This window comes from Mirounga angustirostris, unplaced genomic scaffold, assembly GCF_029215605.1.
Source record: "Mirounga angustirostris isolate CCGP_5_RB_7025 unplaced genomic scaffold, mMirAng1.0.hap1 SCAF_11, whole genome shotgun sequence".
Taxonomy (NCBI): domain Eukaryota; kingdom Metazoa; phylum Chordata; class Mammalia; order Carnivora; family Phocidae; genus Mirounga; species Mirounga angustirostris.
In genome coordinates this window covers 90,120,855-90,140,126 of record NW_026991719.1, presented here as the reverse complement: position 1 = coordinate 90,140,126, position 19,272 = coordinate 90,120,855, and the positions used below count along the sequence as shown (strand labels likewise).

General features: G+C 47.8%; 1 protein-coding gene across 1 annotated transcript in view; it reads right to left on the bottom strand.

Annotated features, from left to right (window-relative positions):
• Positions 1-19,272, bottom strand: part of PAK3 (p21 (RAC1) activated kinase 3) — a 254,770-nt gene that overhangs the window by 184,376 nt on the left and 51,122 nt on the right. The window lies entirely within an intron of this gene.

Here is a 19,272-nt window from a genome sequence, read left to right as displayed (position 1 = left end):
CCAGCCAGGAGTTTTCTAAAACAAAACCACCGCTGTCTGGGATCCCACAGAGGAGAAGATCCTATCCTACTCCTTACAAGTCTCTTTCAATTCAATCCCTTTACTCTGGGGCAATACACTGACTATTGAGAAAGCAAATGAAATCTGCTTAACAGATGAACAATACACTTTTTGATAATAAAATGAGAGAATCAGAACACTATTTATGAATATGGGCCAAGCAATCTTCCTATAGGTAAATTAAAACCCTCTGACCCAGCAATCTCCCCCCTCCACACTGGTAAATATGAGGATGCTGCCCCTTTTCAGGGGAATGAACACAAAGTTCTACACCACCTGAGTGCTTATCAATAGGTGAATGGCTGAATAAATCCTGGTATATTCTTATTAGGGACTATTATGCAGCCACTTGGAAGAAATGAGCCAGATCTATTACTACTGCTGTGCTGTAAGCTCTGTGATGTACTCTTAAGAGCAAAGGTCAAGCTGCAGAGAAATGTGTATCTCATGATCCCATCTGAGTACAAATGGCACGATCCACGCCTGCTCATATTTGCATGTGCACAGGAAGTTTGTAGGAAGATTCAGACCCAGGCTGTTACTACTGCCTACTATGCAGGGAGGGGAAAGATAGAGGAGCATATTGCTCACTTTCCTCTGTATGGCTGTCCATTATTTCACTGATGGCACTGAGCATGTGCAACATTTATAATTTCTGACTGTGTAAAGTTTTAAAAACTTCATATGGGACTTTGAAGACTGTTCCCTTCCACCGCTTCCCTGGCTTTTCTGGTCCCCCTGTCCTTCATGTCTTCATTGCAAGATAACAAAGGTCATTTCTTGCTCAGAGACTCTTGCCTTCTTTGCCGCTGAATCGTTTGCATGCCAGAGAGGTAAGGAGCAAAGCGTGATGGAACAGGAAGGCCTTGAACTAGGCTGTATCTCTGTGCCTCTTCCCAACATTTCTGGGACATATAAGTAACTTTCATGGGAAGTCAGACACAGCCCTGTGTACAAACCACTCCTGGGTGAATACGAGGCATCCATGTTTCAAAATCACACCTTCATTTCAAGGAATCGGGAAATTGGCAAGCCCGGTGGCCGAAGAGTCCCAATTGCCCAAACTGCCTGCCCCCTGCAGTGGCCTCCCTCCCCTTTTTCATTCTGTCCTCACCCCATCTGGAGAATAACAACCCAAATCCCAAAAAGTCATCGCCATCTTTTGAACACCCATTTACGAGGCAGGCAACACCTGGCACTGTGCTAGGCATTTTCAGACCTGTTGTCTCAAGCTAATCTGCACCACAGCCTCTGCGATAGGAAGGCTGTGGCTTTGCAAATATGGAATAAGCTGGAGTCTTCTAAGAAAGCTGTCCTTGGGAGTCGAATCCCTTAATGGACCAAAGGCTGAAGAGTCTCCCAGTGCTATTCCAACTATACTTGATGGAAGATACAGAGACGGAGTTCAGGGAAGATGGCCGGTGCTTGAAAGTTCCCACAGCCATGAAGAACAGAAATGAGAATGGCTTGTCCAGGATTAGAGTTAGCCAGGGGAACTTACAGCTTCCTATGGTTATCGTGCCCATGAAGCCATTCTGCATGATATCAACTCCTGACATTGACATGGCAGTTTACATTTTGCAGAAATGGCCCTGTATGATTATCTTTTACCCACGAATCTGAGGGAGATAAGACAAGAAAGTTGCCCAAAGTATAGTTACAGAGGGGTTAGATGACTTGTCCAAAGTCATAAAGCTAGGCAGTTCATGAGCCAGGACTAAAATCCAGGTAGCGAATGAAGGAAGCTACAGTATGTGGTTGCTACAATATTATTGTTTTCCATTCAACCAACTAATTAACATCCAGGCTGAGATTTATGGGGACACGATATTACTTAGTGGGGTAGAACATGGGTTTTATTCCTGACGCACTATGTGGCCTTGGACAAGTCATCGACCAGCTCCATGCCTCAGTTTGCTCATCTATAAAAAGTAAGTAACAACAACGCCTACCTCCCAGAGACACTGTAAGAAGCCTTCAGTAAGATAAAACTCACAAAGAGCATTGAGCACAGCGCTTGGCACAGAGAAAGAATTCAGTACCTATAAACTATTCTCATCTTTAAAACTACTGAGGATGTGGTTCTTGCTCCCAAGTACAAGTACAAAGTAGATCTTTGTGAGGTGGTAGAGCCTGCCAAGGTTATTCTGTAATAGATGTTTTGATACAGAGCAAATTTATTCATGAGGGCAAGGAGCCCAAAGATGGAAAAGGCAGTAACAAAAGGGACCGCAGTCCTTCGAGGCCAGAATTGGTCATAATCCCTTTCATGTTGTCTGCTGCCCCTGGGGCCACCAGAAGGCAAGGCGACAATGCACAGTTGCCACTGTGCTTTTTGCTTGCTTTCAGCAGTGGCAAAAAGCGACTTCGCCAGCCCCGACCCACACTCCACCAGTGCCACTGTTTGGGTCTGGCATCTTCCCAGTGGGCCAACACCCCCACTCTCCCTAAACGTATATGCCAGTCAGAGACACTTACCCCATTGCTCCAAAGAGCAGAGGGGTAGAGAGAGAGGGGGCAACTGGGAAAATAGGGAGGGAAGAACAATGTGGGGAGTGAAGAGTGACAGGAGGAGTGGCAAGTGAATGAGTTCTGCCTTCCTCTAGATACAGCCAGAGTGATGTAGTGGTAGCACAACATCGTGAAGGTACTAAATGCCACTGAGTTGTTCGCTTTAAAATGGTTAAGTGTGTGTTATATGAATTTTACCTCAATATAAAAAAAGCTCAGGGGCGCACAGCACCACAGTTCCAGAGAGAATGTTATGCAGACACTGGCCCTGGCCTGGGGTTCACAGAGCCTCTCATAGGCAACGAATGTTTATGTGTGTCTCACTTATAACCTGTCTTCTCTGTGCTGCCCGCTCTCGGTGGTGGTGGCAGTGGCGTGTGGGTGTGTGTATGTGCGTGATAGAGTGCACGCATGCGTGAGAGAGATTTCTTAAAATAGTTCCTGTGATCCTTGACTGCAGGAATTTTCTCGGATAATAATGACACTAGTAACACCTAGTCTTTATTAGGCTCCCACAAGATGCGGGCTTTAATCCCCACAGCGAGCCCCAGAGGTAGGAATTTTTATCACATCCATATTACAGATGAGAGAACGGAGGCTCAAGAAGTTCCAGGAGTTGCTACGAAGTTACTCGCTAAGTAAGTGAAGTGGACCTGCTAAAACTCAAACCCAGGCAGTGAAGCCGGCCGACAGCTGTGCTCGCTTACAGAGTGTGCATCTGCTTCATGCACCAAACACCTCCTCTCCGCCAGGTGCCATGGAGACACCAGAACAGTAGAAAGGATATGGCCTCTGCCCTCGCGGCCATGATAACACAGATGGGGGAAGTCTGCAAAGGACCAAGTTAAAGAGTGCTTGGCTGCTAAGTGAAGCCACTCATAATAAGAAGGAGCTCTGAGAAGAGCTGATGGAGACAGTAACCGCAACAATTACAATAATTTGCTTTGGCCACGCACTTTCTATGTGCCCGACATGTGTTTGACAAGCCTGTCCTTCTTTCTTCCTTACAGCAATCCTGCAAGTTACTAATTTAAACCAGCCTCACTGAAGAGCAATGGAAATCAAGAGACCCAGAGAGGTCAAACGAAGTAACTCGTCCAAGGTTTGGAACAACTAGCAAGAAGGGCCGGACTAGATTTGAACTACTCTTCGACTATACATAGAAGAAACTCGATAAATACCCATCAAATGAATGGCTATCTTCTACCTATTGCACACTTGCTATGCTCTCTGTCTCATTTAATGCTCACGACCCTCTGAATTTCATACTAATATTGGCCCCATCTTACAGCCGAGGAACCTAAAGCTCAGAGACGTTAAGTAACTTGCCCAAGCTTACCCAGCGATTCAGTGGCAAAACTATGATCCAACCCAGGTCTGACCAACTCCAGTGCCTAGAATTCTCATTTGTCTTCCAGAGACTCCTGTGGGGCTGAGTGCTCAGGAAAGCCCCGTTGCCTCTTGCTGGGCATCCATGTCAGCTGGCCTTTATTTGGACACAAATAAGGGAGCTACAAACCACAAGCTAGCTTCTAATTCAACGTCTGGAAAAAACACGATCACAGCATGCAGGCGGAGGGAAAAGGAGCTAACACCAGGAAGGGAAGGAGGCAAGGTCTAGAAAATTCTGATGGAGGCAAGGGCTGTTCTCCATCTGCTCCCATCAGGGGAAAGACATTTTGGCTCCTCTCACAGCAGAAGCAACGAACTCAAAGCATGCCACAACCGGCAGCCATACCTTCACACCTCGTCAGAACTACGTTGTTCTCTGCAAAAGCCTCAGCTCGGCGCCAGATGCCATCCGCTGGGAGGGGCTGGGAGGAGCTGGGAGGGGCTGAAATTCTCCCATGACCTGTATCATGGGCTGGCTTTTGAAGAGACTGCCTCACACCCCCCACCCCTTCCCTTTGCCGCAAGCCTTTGTTTATGCTTGTTGTGTTCTACGGATCCGAGTGACTCTCACAGGATCAGATCACATGGCTGACAGGGAGTTGCCACGGTCAAGAGGTCAAGATGCGGGGCGCCTGGGTGGCTCAGTTGGTTAAGTGACTGCCTTCGGCTCAGGTCATGATCCTGGAGTCCCGGGATTGAGTCCCGCATCGGGCTCCCTGCTCAGCAGGGAGTCTGCTTCTCCCTCTGACCCTCCTCCCTCTCATGCTCTCTGTCTCTCATTCTCTCTCTCTCAAATAAATAAATAAAATCTTTAAAAAAAAAAAAAAGAGGTCAAGATGGATGATGGGCTGCCAATCCGTGGAGCTTCGCATGCCCACCCTACTTCATCTGGAAAATTTCTCCTGCAGTACGGAGCCCCGAGTATGGGGTTCCAAAACACTTGCTGATTGACTGACAGATTTATGCCTGGATAATTCAGTCCTCGAGCTTTGCCACGCCAAGTGTGGCCCGTGAACCAGGGACAGTGGCTCAGAAAAGCCTTTATTGTCACCTATCTATCGTAGGTCCCCGTTCCCTCTGTTTTTCTGAACCCAAGGGTTTCCAAATCTGGTTGTACATTATTTCATCTGGGGAGCTGGATGTTTTGGGTTGTGTTTTGTTGTGGTGGTTGTTGTTCTTTAGAATTTTTTATTCGGAAATAATCTGAAACGAACAGAAGAGTTCTAATAGTACAAAGAACTCTTGTCAGCAGGGTGAGCCCTCACCCAGATTCCCCAAATGTTAGCATTTGCCATATTTGCTTTATGCCTTCCTCCCTACGTTTCCTTGTGGGGTTTTTTTTTTTTTTTTAATTCCTAATTCATTTGAGTAAGTTGCAGGCATCATGCCCTTCACCCCTAAAAACTTAGGTGTGTATTTCCTAAGAACAAGGACTGTCTCTTACCTAATCATAGTACAGTTATCAAGTTCAGAAATTTTAACACTGGTACAATACTATCTAATAAACAGCCTGTATCCTAACGTGACCGATTGGCTCAATGATGTCCTTTATGGCAATGTTGTTTCCCATCTGGAGAGCTTTTAAAAAGTACCAGTGCTGGGGCTCTAACCCCACACCAATTACGCCAGACCCTCTGAGGGAGAGGGCTGTGCACATACACTCCGAGGGCTAAGAGCCCACGTGCTCTAGTGAGGCCCTTGTATCATAGGGGTAGGAACTCTGGGCCATGCAGTGAGCCCCGGCGTGTCCTTTAATCTGAGTTCTGACATCACTAACCACCTAGGAGGTTTGCCTGTGCCTTTCCCCATTGCCTTGCGGTGCCACTTCTTGAATGGAAACAAAACATTCATTTTTCCATCCTCCTACGTCCCCAACAGCTGCTCAGCACAGCCCCTTTCTCCTTAGGAAAAAAAACGAAGCCTCGAAGGGTATACACGCTGTGCCATGTTCTCCACACAGCTTCATCTGACAAGTGGGCTACGTGCCCTGGAACTGCAGAAGGGCCAGGGCAGATGGCGGGGAAAGGACACCGGGAACACAGCAAATCAATGAAAGTGAGGGCCGCATCTCTCTGTTGGTCTGGCCACAAAGTTTCTCTCAGGTGGGCCGACCGCTTTCTCCTAACTAGACTGTTCTCGAATTCTCTTGGCTCAGAAAGCCGGCTGCTGAGGTGAGCAGCTGTAGCAAGCTGGGGCTGCCGTGGACAAGAAGGCAATGTGCAGATGGGGAGCAAAAGCGAAGCTAATCCCAGGAGCCGGCAGGCTTTTGTATTTCCTCCAAGAATTTGGGTCAGTCCAACGGGTCAGCTTAACTGCTTCCGTGGACCTGTTTCTGTTGACATCGGGTGGCAGGCCCAGGGGAAAGCCCGGCAGGTCTGAGAGGGAGCTGAGCAACAGTTCATGATATTTAGCCAGCTCGGTGCAGAACTGTTTCCCCAGCACCGAACCAGCACGGCTACCAGCGCTCCCACACGGCTTCCCACCCAAACATCTGCTTCCCTCCAGCCCAAGAAAGCTTTATCTGAGAAGGCTCCAACAGAGGAGGCTGAGTCCACACTTGGATGTGTTGGTGCATATATTCTGGAAGAAAGGTGAAGGCAGGAAGGAGATCATTTGGCTTCAAAGCTGCTTTGTAAATGCCTGACAAATCGACTTGCTTTTAGTTGGTATTGATATTCTTCAATATTTGAGGGAACTAGCCTGCTCAGATGGATTGCTTTAACAGATACATCTTTGCAGTTAGTCAATGGCAAAATATTTGTGAGCAGTTAGTGTCTTTCCTCTTTGCAGGCACTCAATAATGTGCCAAATGAGATCATTCCCTCTAGCCTGGGACTCGAGAACATTCTGAAGTGTGTTCATCCTGACTGGGAGCTAAAGAAGACTCTAGTTATCACCAAAGTACAAATGGAGGGTATTTGTATTTCTGGACAACCATTAGAAATGTCCTTAAATTTGGACCCCATGGGCATCGCCATTGCTGCTTCTAATCGTCTGTCATCAGAGGACTCTGTGTCTTATTGCAGATTTCTGTCCCTGCCAGTAAGACAGAATGTGCTTAAATTTATCAAGTATGTGTGAATTGCACAGATCTCAAGTTTTCTTACAAAAAGGCCAGCTTTGGGAAATGTTTTCATCGAATATGATGTTTCACATAGTTTAACTCAAGCTAACAAAGGGATTGTCTTTCACATTAAAACTATTTAAAAAATTGGCTAATGTTCTCTCCAACCATCAATTTTCATTTTCTAGTTATTTCATGTGTATGTTAAATATATGTATAGATATACATTTTACATATCTATACATTTTTTGAAAGATTTATTTATTTATTTGAGGGAGAGAGAGAATGCGAGAGCATGCACGAGCAGAAGGGGCAGAAGGAGAGGGAGAAATAGAGAGAGAGAATCTCAAGCAGACTCCATGCTGAGCATAGAGCCCAATGCAGGGCTCAATCCCACAACCCTGAGATCACAAACCGAGCTGAAACCAAAAGTGGGATGCCTAACTGACTGGGCTACCCAGCTCCCCTACACATCGATACATTTTATTTTTAATTTTGGGTTTTTTTTTTAAGATTTTTATTTATTTGACAGAGAGAGACAGCCAGAGAGGGAACACAAGCAGGGGGAGTGGGAGAGGGAGAAACAGGCTTCCCACGGAGCAGGGAGCCCGATGCCTGCGGGGCTCGATCCCAGGACTCTGGGATCATGACCTGAGCTGAAGGCAGACGCTTAACGACTGAGCCACCCAGGCGCCCCCACATCGATACATTTTAAAACATATACATTTAATATATACATATGTACTCACACACACACATTTACACATTTCAGGCTCCATCAACCACAACTCAGGTCTATATGTAGTAGAAGAATTCAGACATACACTAATTCAAATATCCCCGCTCTGAACCTGATTCTTCCCCCATCTGATAACCCCTAACTCCCCCTCTCCCCTATCACCCTGCTCTAATTCAACCCTCCAAATATACAGATCCCCTGCCTTCAGAATAAAAACCCCAAATCCTTCGCTTGGCATTCAAAGCCCTTGCCACAACCTGGTCCCGAAGTTTACTTCCACCACTCCCAGGCTCACACCCAGTGCTCCTGGCAAACCATCTCGTTTGCTATTCCCCATAAAGCAAGGCAGTCACGTATGCTTTGGAGTGCTTGCTATGAGCCAGCCACTGTGTTAGCTTACTTCGTATCATTATCTCGTTTACTCCTTCCCACAAACCCAGTGACGTAGATTACTTTCATTTTCCAAGTAGGGAAAAATAGAGGCCGAGAGATGTTCAGTACCTTGCCCAAGGTTAGGGTCAGGCAGCTGGCAAGAAGTCGCACTCCTGAGCATGTCCCCTTTACTAGGCCTGTCTAAATAGGTTTCGTGGAACGTGTCCAGCGTTTTTGTGCCTCTGTATTTTTGTTCATGGAAATATGGCAACCACCCTCTTTCCTCCTCCCCTGGCCCAGCCTGCTGAAAGCTTGTCCAGCTCCAATAGCACCTCCTCTACGAAGCCTCCCCTGACTTCCCAGGGCTAAAATTCATTCCTTCCGGCTCAGGGTTCTCATGGCAGGGGCTCTAGCGCTTATACTCCGTTTTATTATTGTAGCTACCTGTATGTGTTTCCTCCTCCTACCCACCTCTACCCTGTCCTCCAGGAAGCGGAGCTCACTATTATTGTGGCCCTGTAACGCTGAAGCCAAAAGAGTGCCAGTCACATGGGTCGCCAGGGATGTGGCAGAGGTGGGCGAAGGGGTAGGTCATCTCCGAGCTCCCTCCCAACTCGGAGGTTCTCTGACCCTGCACGGCGGTTCCTCCGAGGGCAGGGATGCACCCTCCGCAGCAGCAAGTGGAAAGCTGGCACAGCTCTGGAACTGCTGAGTTGGCAAAACTCGGACGCACATGCAGATGAACAAGTGCTGGCTACACTCTCCCTCCCGGTCTGTGTGTGTCTATCTGTCACCGTCATGTGTGTTTCAGGGTGGCTGAAGAGCTACGGGCTTGAGAGCTGCGGGCCTTGTCTTATTCCCTCCCTACAAAGACGACCCTTTTGTCATGCTCCAAACGCATGTCGACATCTGTAACACTTGGCGCTTTGCCTTTCCATCTAGACCAGTGGTTTTCAAACTTGAGCATGCATCGGGGTCACCAAGAAGGTGTGTTAGGGCACACTTTACTGGGCCCCGGCCCCGGGAAGTCCAGGGGAGGGGTGCCTGAGAATTGGCACTTCTAAAGGGTGCACAGCGAGGTTGGGGCTGCAGGTGCCGGGGCCACACGGAGGGCCACTATCCAGACAATGGCTCCACTCCCAAGGAGATGGCTCCTCTCTGAGTGCTGCCCATGGAGTCTGGGGGGCTGGGGGAAGCTCCCAACTGGGAGCCAAAGATCACAGTCCCACTGCAGCCGCCAGCTCTAATGAGCTGTATGACCTTGGGCGAATCTCAGCACTGCTCTGGATCTCTAGTTTCCTCCCTGCCACAAAGACAGGGTGAAGCTGGTGATTGCTACCCTGGGTATTTCTAGAATTCAGCGTTGGTCTGTCACTTGTCCCCGGCCCAGTCTTTCAAGCTGGGAAGCCAGATATTGCCATAGCGCCTCTTCAAACAATCAAGTGCCCACTCCTGCCCAGCATCACTCCAAGATGGAGTGGTCCACTTGTTTGAGGTTCTCCTTCTCCAGCCATCCTTGTGTGTGGAGCCTGAAGAATGAAGTTGACGCCCTCCCTCTTGGAAACCCAAATCTGCCACACTGGGGCATGTGCGTCTTGAATTTAAAAGGCACTTGAGTGCAGAGAGAAGGATCCAGAATCCCACTGTGGGTCTCCTGGGCAGAAGTGGCTCTCACCACTTACTGTGCAACCTTGCATAAGTTAACATCTCTGAGCCTCCCTTAGCCAACTTTTAAACGGAACAACTGTACTTACTCCGTGGGGTTGTTGTGAGGACTAAAAGAGATAACGCGCACAAGGCATGTACCAGAGTGCCCGGCTCCAAATGGTAAGTGCTGTTTCTAAAAGGAAGGTGACGGTCCCTCTATAACACTAGACAAGCAGGGAACCAGAGAACAAACGCTATGGCTGTAGGTCTACTTTCTTTACCCCCCGCCCCCCGTGGAACACAACAATAGTAACACCTTGCACGTATGCGATGTCTTACATTTCATAGGATACTATCCGCTACGTCTTCTTGTCCAGTCTTTGTAACACTGGAAGGACTAGGCCAACACACATGTGCGGACCTCCGGATGGCTTGAAATGGTCCCCAAACACCAGTGCTGTCTACAAGCCTCCCCGGGCAGCCAGGCTGGCCTCCCCGTGTGCATTTCTGCTTCTGCACAGTGGGAAGAGGAAGCATCCTGGGCCGTGGCTGCAAGCTGAGGAGCCTCCGGGGAACCCCTCCGGTACTTGGCCTGTCTTCTGCAGGCCACACATCAGACTAGGGGGCTGCTTCCCGTGCGCCATCGCTGCCTGCATTCTGCTCAGTGCATATGTTCCCAGGCCTCGAACACCCAGATGACGCTAACAGAATGACTCGGGGACATTCGAAAATAAACATGCACCAAACCAGAACGAGGTTCTGGATTTTTCATCAGTCGCACTTATTAGTCCATGAAAAAGCAGCCCACCCCTCTCTGCTCCCAATGACACTTCTCATTAAGGCGACATCGTAAAGATGTCTCAGGCTGCGGTCTTACTGCCACACTCAGCATTAATTAGAGTTCAGTGACTGGAGAGGAGCAAAGCACAGGAGACTCAGAGCCTTATTATGGGGCTTACTAATGATTTGGTTCCTTACCAGAAATTGGACAGGTATTCTAGACCCCAGCAATTGCACTTCCTTGCTCTTCCCTTCCCTTCACGTTTCTGTCCTCTGTGACTCTGCTGGAAACCTCTATTTGGTGTCTACTGTTTAATGCCCCTGATCCTTGCCCTATGGCCACTTTCTTTCTGTTATCGTTAAGACCCCAGAAGGAGGCACACTGACCTTGCTCACTCTGCCCTAGCTCCACCAGGTTTTCTACTGTTCCTTTAACCAGTCAGGCTTCAGGGCCTTTGCACTGGCCACTCCCTCTGACTCGTGTGCTCCTTCTTGGAGCTCTTGCTCCCTCTCTTCTTTAAAGTCTTTTCTTCAAATGACCATTTTAAAGCTGCCCCTCTCCTCCTCCCTATCTGCCTTTTTCTGCTTTCTTTCTCTCCATAGCACTCCCTGCCTTCTAATATACGATACCATTAACTGATTGTTTTATTTATTATCCCTCCCTCTTTCCCTCTCTCCCACCCTCTCTCCCTCCCAAAAGGTTAAGACCCAGGAAGGCAGGGATATTTTTAACTTTTTATTTTGAAATAATTCTATTAAACATTTTTTTTTCTGGAGGATGAAGTGATGATCTTTTTATCTCTTTTGTAGCTTCTATCACAAAACTGAGTGTTTAGAGGTTACATTTCTCTAATACTTCAAAAGCAGGGTTCCTCTGCAAATTCTTTAATAAGGAGAATAAATAATGATACATAATTATTGGGTCTAATTGACAGATGAGGACACTGAGATTCAGGAAATGTAGCAGAGACTGTCCATGTCCTGCCTGTATCCTCTTGGCATTTATCATTTCTGTGCCTGCCAGCTTGCTTTCAAACTGCCTGAAACACTTTTAGACCTTACAGGAAAATTGTAAACCCAACACAGAGTCGCTGTATCCCCTTTACCCAACTTCCCCTCGTATTAACAACTTACATAATAATGGGAAAAGTATTGGGGCGCCTGGGTGGCTCAGTCGGTAGAGGGTCCGACTCCTGATTTTGGCTCAGGTCATGATCTCAGGGTTGTGAGATCAAGCCCTGTGTCAGGCTCTGTGCTTAGCACAGAGTCTGCTTGAGGATTCTCTCCCCCTCTCCCTCTGTCCCTCCTCCTGCACGCTCTCTCTCTCGAAATAAATTAAAAAAAAAAAACCTTTCAAAAAAAATAATGGTAAAAGTATTGAAGCCAGGAAATTAATAGTGATACAACACTATTAACTCATCTGCAGACCTTATTCAAATGTCCTCTGTTTTCTCACTAGTGTCCTTCTGCTATGCCAGGATCCAATCCAGGAGCTCAGATTCAGATTTGTTGCCATGTCTCCTTAGCTTCCTCTAATCTACGATAGTTTCTTGGTCTTTGTCTTCCATAATCTTGACAACTTGACAACTCCAGGCCAATTATGTGATCGTTTCCTTCAATCAAAGTTTGTCTGCTGTTAGCGCATGGTGAGATTAAGACTGTGCATTAGGGCAGAAATACTGCAGAAGCGAGGCTGTGGAGGCTGGGGGTTTTGTGTGTGTGTGTGCTGCGGGATCACCAGTTGACTAGAACAGGGCTGAACACATCGGAGGTGCTCAGTATTTGTGAAGACACAAAGGGACCAGACCACCAAGCACCCACACTCCTTTCTGGACATGGGAAGATTATGTTTCGTGGACTATCACGTATGTGGGAACCTCATACCTTCGAGGAGGGGGAAGGTAGGACAATGGAGGTAGGGTGAGGGTCCGCTACCACAAAACTAAACAGTAACAAGCAAAGGAACCCAAGTAGCATGTAGCCCAGTGGGAGGAAAAATGGTATAACACTTGGACAAAATGGTAGCAATATTTTTTTACTTGAAAAAATACTACCCAACCTTCCTGCTATAGACAGAATATCTGTATGCACCCCAAATTGCTATGTCGAAACCTAATCAGGGTGATGGCATTTGGATGTGACACTTTTGGGAGGTGATCAGCTCATGAGGCTCAAGCCCTCAGGAATGGGGTCAGTGCCCTTATAAGAGACACCCCACAGAGTTTCTCTGCCACGTGACATTATAGTGAGAAGATGATGATGGACCTCATCCGACACAGAATCCGCCAGCACTTTGATCTTGGACCTTCCCAACCTCCAAAATGGCAAAACATACATTTCTGTTGTTTCAAAGCCACCCCGTCTATGGTATTCTGTTATAGGAGCAGGAACAGACTAGGACATGGCCCCAAGAAAACCTGTTACTTTACATATATGAGTCAGGGGCAGAGATTATTACTATTACTCTTACTATTACTTTCATTGACTGATAAGGAAATCGAGGCATAGAGAATTGGAAGGATTTATCTAAGGTCTCCCAGCTAGCAAGTGAGAGAGCTCGACAAAGATGTAATTCATATGTGTCCTAGGCTGGTGCTCTTCCCGTACTCCCCTAGACATACGGCGCTATCTCCCCCAAATGCCGAGAATTTGGGCCTCAGTTCACCTCTGAACATCACACGCTTCTCAGTGCCGGACAGGGCCTGGGGCGCTGTCAACCTTCTACGATCTTACGGTACAAGCGAGAGAGGCAGTACCAAGTTAACCCAACAAGTGTCTCTTGAACAACGGGCATGCTGACAAGCACAAGGCAGCTTCCACCTTTTGATACAGGGCTTCTGGGATGGTTGTTTAGACGGTGGGAGGCATTTTCCAAGGGAAATCTCCCTGGAAGCAGGAGTAAGCACCCAAGTCAGACCACCAGATGTACCAAGAACAGAAAGCTGCTACGGTTCCAGAGCCTTCTCCACAGGTTTCACAGGGGCAGGGGGGAGAGGAGAATGAAACAAGGCTGAAGAGGCAGGCAAAGGCTGGATTCTGCCAGGCCCTGATGGCCTAGGAAGAAAGTTGGGTTAAATTCTCAGTGTGACAGGAAGCCACGGGATGAGACTACCTGTCTTACATTTCTAAGACAGCACCCGGATGCTGTCATAGAGACCCATGTAGAATGTAATTCTGCAGTCAGACAGAACCGGGCTTCAGTCTCAACTCTTCCCCTGCGTAGCTTGAATCTCTCTTGTTCACTGAAGACAAGAGTAGTATTCACCTCACAGGGCTGCAATGAGGACTACAACCGACATGGTATGCAAAGTGCTTAGCTCAGGGCCTGGCCCAGAGTAGGCACTCGGTATGTGTTAGCTGCAATTAGGAGGAGGAGTAAGGAGGAGGAGGAGGAGGAGGAATAATTGTAATATTTAGTACTACAGTCACAACTTTGAGAAAACACACAGGATGTGGCCCAGATCAGGTATGAGGTCAATGCTGGTGGAAGTCAATTTTTTGGACTCATAAGACCTAACACAATGGTGGGGTCTCTGGGGGCCAGGTGAGGAGATGGAAAAGGTCTGTCTGAGGTTGCTGCCAATTCGCTACGGGGGTTTCCCTGGGTCTTCTTCCAAGTCCAGGACAAGTACCCGGCCACCAGCCACGGCCCCGCACCGAGCTGTGGCTGGGCATAAAGCATGATGGCAGGGGAGGCATGGAAAAGGAAGGATTCTTTCCTCGCCCTTCCTGTCAAGTCCTTCATCCGAAAGCTGCCGAGGGCCTTTTGTGTGCTCGCTCAGAGCTGGGCCGTGCCATCTTCCCGGCAACAGTGGAGTTACAGGCCCCACGGGGCAGCCCCTCTGGGCCAACCCATCACCTGCCACTGTGGGCACTGCATGGGCAGGGGCTTGTTCTCCGTGGACTCTGGTTTTGCTCTTCCCTGGCCTGGGCTGTATACAGGAGGCTACAAGTTAGCCTCCAGCTGGTGTGGTCTGTGGGCCACAGACAGACCACGCCCGAGAACGGTGATGACACAAAGTGGTTTCTCCTTCGGCACCCTCCCGAGCTTTGGTCTCGTCTGGCCACACCTCACTCTCACAGTCCCAAAGCCTGTCCTCTCCCCGGAACAGATGACTACAGAGACATCGCATGCCCTCCTGGCAAAGGGAGTCGGGCCACGTCAACCCCTGCCTTCGGCTGCCTGGCCCTGGCGGGGAGCTCAGTGCGCCAGGAGTGAGGCGGGAATGAGGGGACTGAAGCCAGGGTGCCACCAAAAGGTGGAAGCTGCCTTGTGCTTGTCAGCATGCCCGTTGTTCAAGAGATACTTGTTGGGTTAACTTGGTACTGCCTCTCCACTCACCTGTCACTTTGCCCTGCCACTCGACTCTTTGATGTTTACTCTCACGGACGTCTGCAATCATTTGATCGTGCACTTACTCGACGATATTTGCTGAGTGCCTACTCTGTGCTGGGCACTGTGGGAGGTGATGGGGATGCCCCAGACCAAGTCCCTGCCCTCAAGCTGCTGACCTTCTAATTCTGGAGTGGGGGTCATTCTCATTAAAATAAGATTTCTCGGGCGCCTGGGTGGCTCAGTTGGTTAAGCGACTGCCTTTGGCTCAGGTCATGATCCTGGAGTCCCGGGATCGAGTCCCACATCGGGCTCCCTGCTCAGCGGGGAGTCTGCCTCTCTCTCTGACCCTCCCCCCTCTCATGCTCTCTATCTCATTCTCTCTCTCGCAAATAAATAAATAAAATCTTTAAAAAAAATAAGATTTCTCCCATCCCCCAAATTAATAAAACCCTCTCTCGAGGCGAGTCTCCCCTCAGATACTGCTTCTGCCCCATTTCTGTCCTCCTCTTAGGACTAAAATATCGGGGCAATTGTTTATACCCATTGTCTCCAAATTCTCTCCTTCTTTTCCCTCTTGCACTCACTCTCATCACTGTTCTGACCAAGATCACCCAGTGACCTACATTACGAAATCCAATGGTTAGCTCTCCGTCCTCATCTTACTCGAGCTCCTCGGCAGTGCCGTACATTAAGTGACCACTCGCTCTTCCCTAAATCACTTTTTTCTCTTGGCTCCCAGGAAACCACTTTCTATTGGTTTTCTCCCTTCTGCTCTGGCTGCTTCTGCTCCATCCCCTTTGCTTGTTGCTCTGTAACTCAACCTCTAATCTTTGGAGTGCTTTAGGTCTCAGTCCCTGGGCTTCTGCTCTTTTCTACCTGAGCTTACTGTCTAGGGGATTTCATCCAATCTCAAGGCTTCCGAAGTTCTATCTCCAGGCCAGACCTCTCCTATGAACTCCCGGATTGTACATCTACCTCTCCACTTGACATCTCCAGCTGAAGGTCTAATGGGCACTTAAAACTTATCAAGTTCAAAACTAAGCCCTTGACGTTTCCTCCTGAAACCGATTCTTCCCACTGTCCTACCCATCTCATTGTAATGGCAACTCCATTCTTCTGGATGCTCAGTCCTCCTTGACTGTGCACTGTCTTGTGCCCAACACACAGTCTGTCAGCAAATCCTGTGTAACCTAACTCCCAAAATATATCCAGATTTGGACCGTTTCTCTTGGGTTCTGCCATTTCTACCATCCTTCTCCAAGCCACCATCGTCTCTCACCTAGATCATTACAGTACCCGCCTCGCTGGTTTTGCTACTGCCACCCTTTTGCCCCTTGAGTTCCCTATGGCAGGTAGAGTGAACCTCTGAAAATCTCAGTCAGATTATGCCACTCTCTGCTAGAAATTCCTCAGTGATAACCCTTCTTACTCAGAGTAAAAGCCAAAGCTCTTACGATAACATTTAAGGCTCCACATTATCTGCTCCCCTCTTACTTCTCTGAATGTATCTCCTACCACTCCGCCCCTTGTTCTCAACTCTCCAGCCATGCTGGTCCCCTCACTGTACCTCAAATACACCAGGTATAATCCAGCCCCAGGGCCTTTGCACTTCCTCTTCTGTGCCTTGAATGGTCTATATTCAGCTAGCTGCAGATCTGAATCTCTCACTTCTTTCAAATCTTTACTCCAGATTCACCTTTCCAGGCCACTCTATCAAAACCTTTTCTCCCTCCTCTCCCCCTCAAAAATCGTATCTCCATTTTATGCTTTATTTTTTCTCCTTAGCACTTATCATAATCTAACATATCATATATCTTAGTCTGTTCAGGCTGCCATAACAAAATACCATAGACTGGGTGGCTTGAACGACAGAAATTTATTTCTCACAGTTCTGGAGGTCAGGAAGTCCAAGGTCAAGGTGCCTGCAAGGTAGATTTCATTCTAAGGTCTCTTCTCTTGCCTTGTAGGTGGCTGCCATCTTGCTGTGTGCTCACATGACCTCTTCTTGTGTGTGTGTGTGTGTGTGTGTGTGTGTGTGTGTGTGTGTGTGTGTGTGGCAGGGAGGTAGAATGGGGGAAAGAATAAGCTCTCTGGTCTCTCTTCTTATAAGGCACTAATCTCATCAGACCAGGGTCTTACCCTCATGAGCTCATCTAACCCTAGTCATCTCTCAAAGTCCCCATCTTCAAAAATTATCACATTGTAGGTAAGGGTTGCAACATATGAATTTGGGAGGGGAGACACAAACATTCAGTCCATAATAATAATAATAATACATACATATGTACACATATAGTTTCACATATATATATACACATACATATATGGCTGTATAACTATGTATAGTTGCTGATCTTATTTATTGTTTGCCTTCCCCACTAGAATGAAAGTTTCATAAAGGATTAAAATTTGTGCTTTTTGTGTTCATGATTTTAATCCCTGCGTTTCGAGTAGAGCCAGGCACACGGTAGGAGCTCAATAAATACTTATTAAATGGATGAATGAAAAGAATTACATCTGGTGATAAGTACTAAGAAGAAAATAAACAAGCCCATAGATTAGAATGGAACCTGCCAACCTTGCCCACACATTAAAATTAACCAGGGGAACATTTAAAAATACAGATAACCTGGGCCTTGTCCCCAGAGATTCTAATTTCTTTGGTCTAGAAGGGGCCTGGCCATTTTTTTAACATTCTCTTGGTGATTCTTAAGGTGAAGTGAGGGCTGAGAACCAATGAGCTTGAGATTAACAAGGGGGCATGGCATGTGAACCAACGGGAAGCTACTTGAGATAGGGTGCGCAGGGAAGGCCTGGATGAATGATCCCATTCTGAGATGGTATCATCTAAGTGGAAACCTGAAGGACAAGCACAGGGAAGCTGGGGCATGGGTGGGATCCAATTCCTGGTGGCGCACAGAATGAGAACAAAGGCACCGAAGCAGGAATGAGCTGGGCGTGTTCTCACACCAGAAGACCAGTGTGGGCGGTACAAAGGGGGCAAGGGGAAGAGTGCAACAAGACGAGTTTGGAGACATGCAGGGGCCAGATTATGCAGGGCCTTGCAGACTGTGGGAAGGAGACTGGACTTGACACTACACGAGACAGGAGCTACTGAAGGGTCTTGAGGAGGGGAATGATGTGATCTCATTGCACTCCTTTCTAGAGACTTCTCTTGTTGCTGTGTGGAAGGCAGGGGTGAAAGTAAGGAAACAACTTAGAAGACTACATTGTGGTAGTCTAAGGGGGACTTGGTGGTGGCCTGAACTAGGCTCATGCCTAATATCCTTTTCCGTGTAGACAGCGGAAGCCTGGGAGTGGTACGCATGCCCAGGCTCTCAGATGAATGCACACCCCAGGCCACTGTTTTCTGGAGAACTTTCCAAAGCTAAGATACTGTACATTGCTAATTCTGTGATCACTGGTTCAGTGGTTGGAACATGCATGACATGGCTTGCCCTAGGGAAAAGGTCCCATTGATCAGTTAATGGGAGTGATGTTTTCAAACTAGAAAACAATACCATGATCAAGGGGCTTAGGAAAAGTGAGGGCAACATTGACTCATCTAAATGTTCAAGAGCCCCCTAATCCCCAGCACTGGGTCTTTTATGCTTCCTGGGTGGAGGGGAAGAGACAGGAAGAGAGAGAGAGAGAGAGAGAGAACTCTGCTCTCCAGGGAGCTTACAAATTAGAGGAAGGGATCAAGACATGAACACAAATAGAAGTAACATAAGACATAATGAGGTAAGTATCCAAGGGGTACTTGGTATAAATATATTCGATAACTGCCCTCAGTTATTTAGCACTCAATTTATGCTGAACATTGTGTTGGATGGCTTACGTATGTTCTCACTTCATCTCCACGACTCTGTGGAGTAGGTAGTATGATCACCCATAGTGGTGATGATGATGATGACAGCAGCTAACAGGAAGTGGTTCCTACTGGCCAGGCACTGGGTTTGGTGCTCTGAAATCTCTTATATAAGAGTATCTTCAGTCTATAGGTGAGGATAACTAGGCCTAGCAAGGATAAGTGATGAATCCATGATCACAGAGGTGGGCAGGTTCAAACACAGGTTTGACTCTCTAGCCCAAGCTCCTAATGTGTTCTAGAAGTTTGGAGGAGGCAGCTCCTACCTTGTTCTAGGAAGTGCATGTGTACAGGGAGGGAGACCCCCATGGAGGAGGAAAGATGTGAAGATGAGACAGGAGGGCCTACTGAGGTTCAGTAAGTGGCCCTACTAGCCAGAGCTTATGTGTGATGGGGAATAATGACTCAATGGCAAGGCAGTTCTCCTTCCCCTTTTGGCTCTTAACCAACTCACCTGTGCCAGCCAGGGGCAGAGCCTCCCATCAAGCTTGTCTGTCACT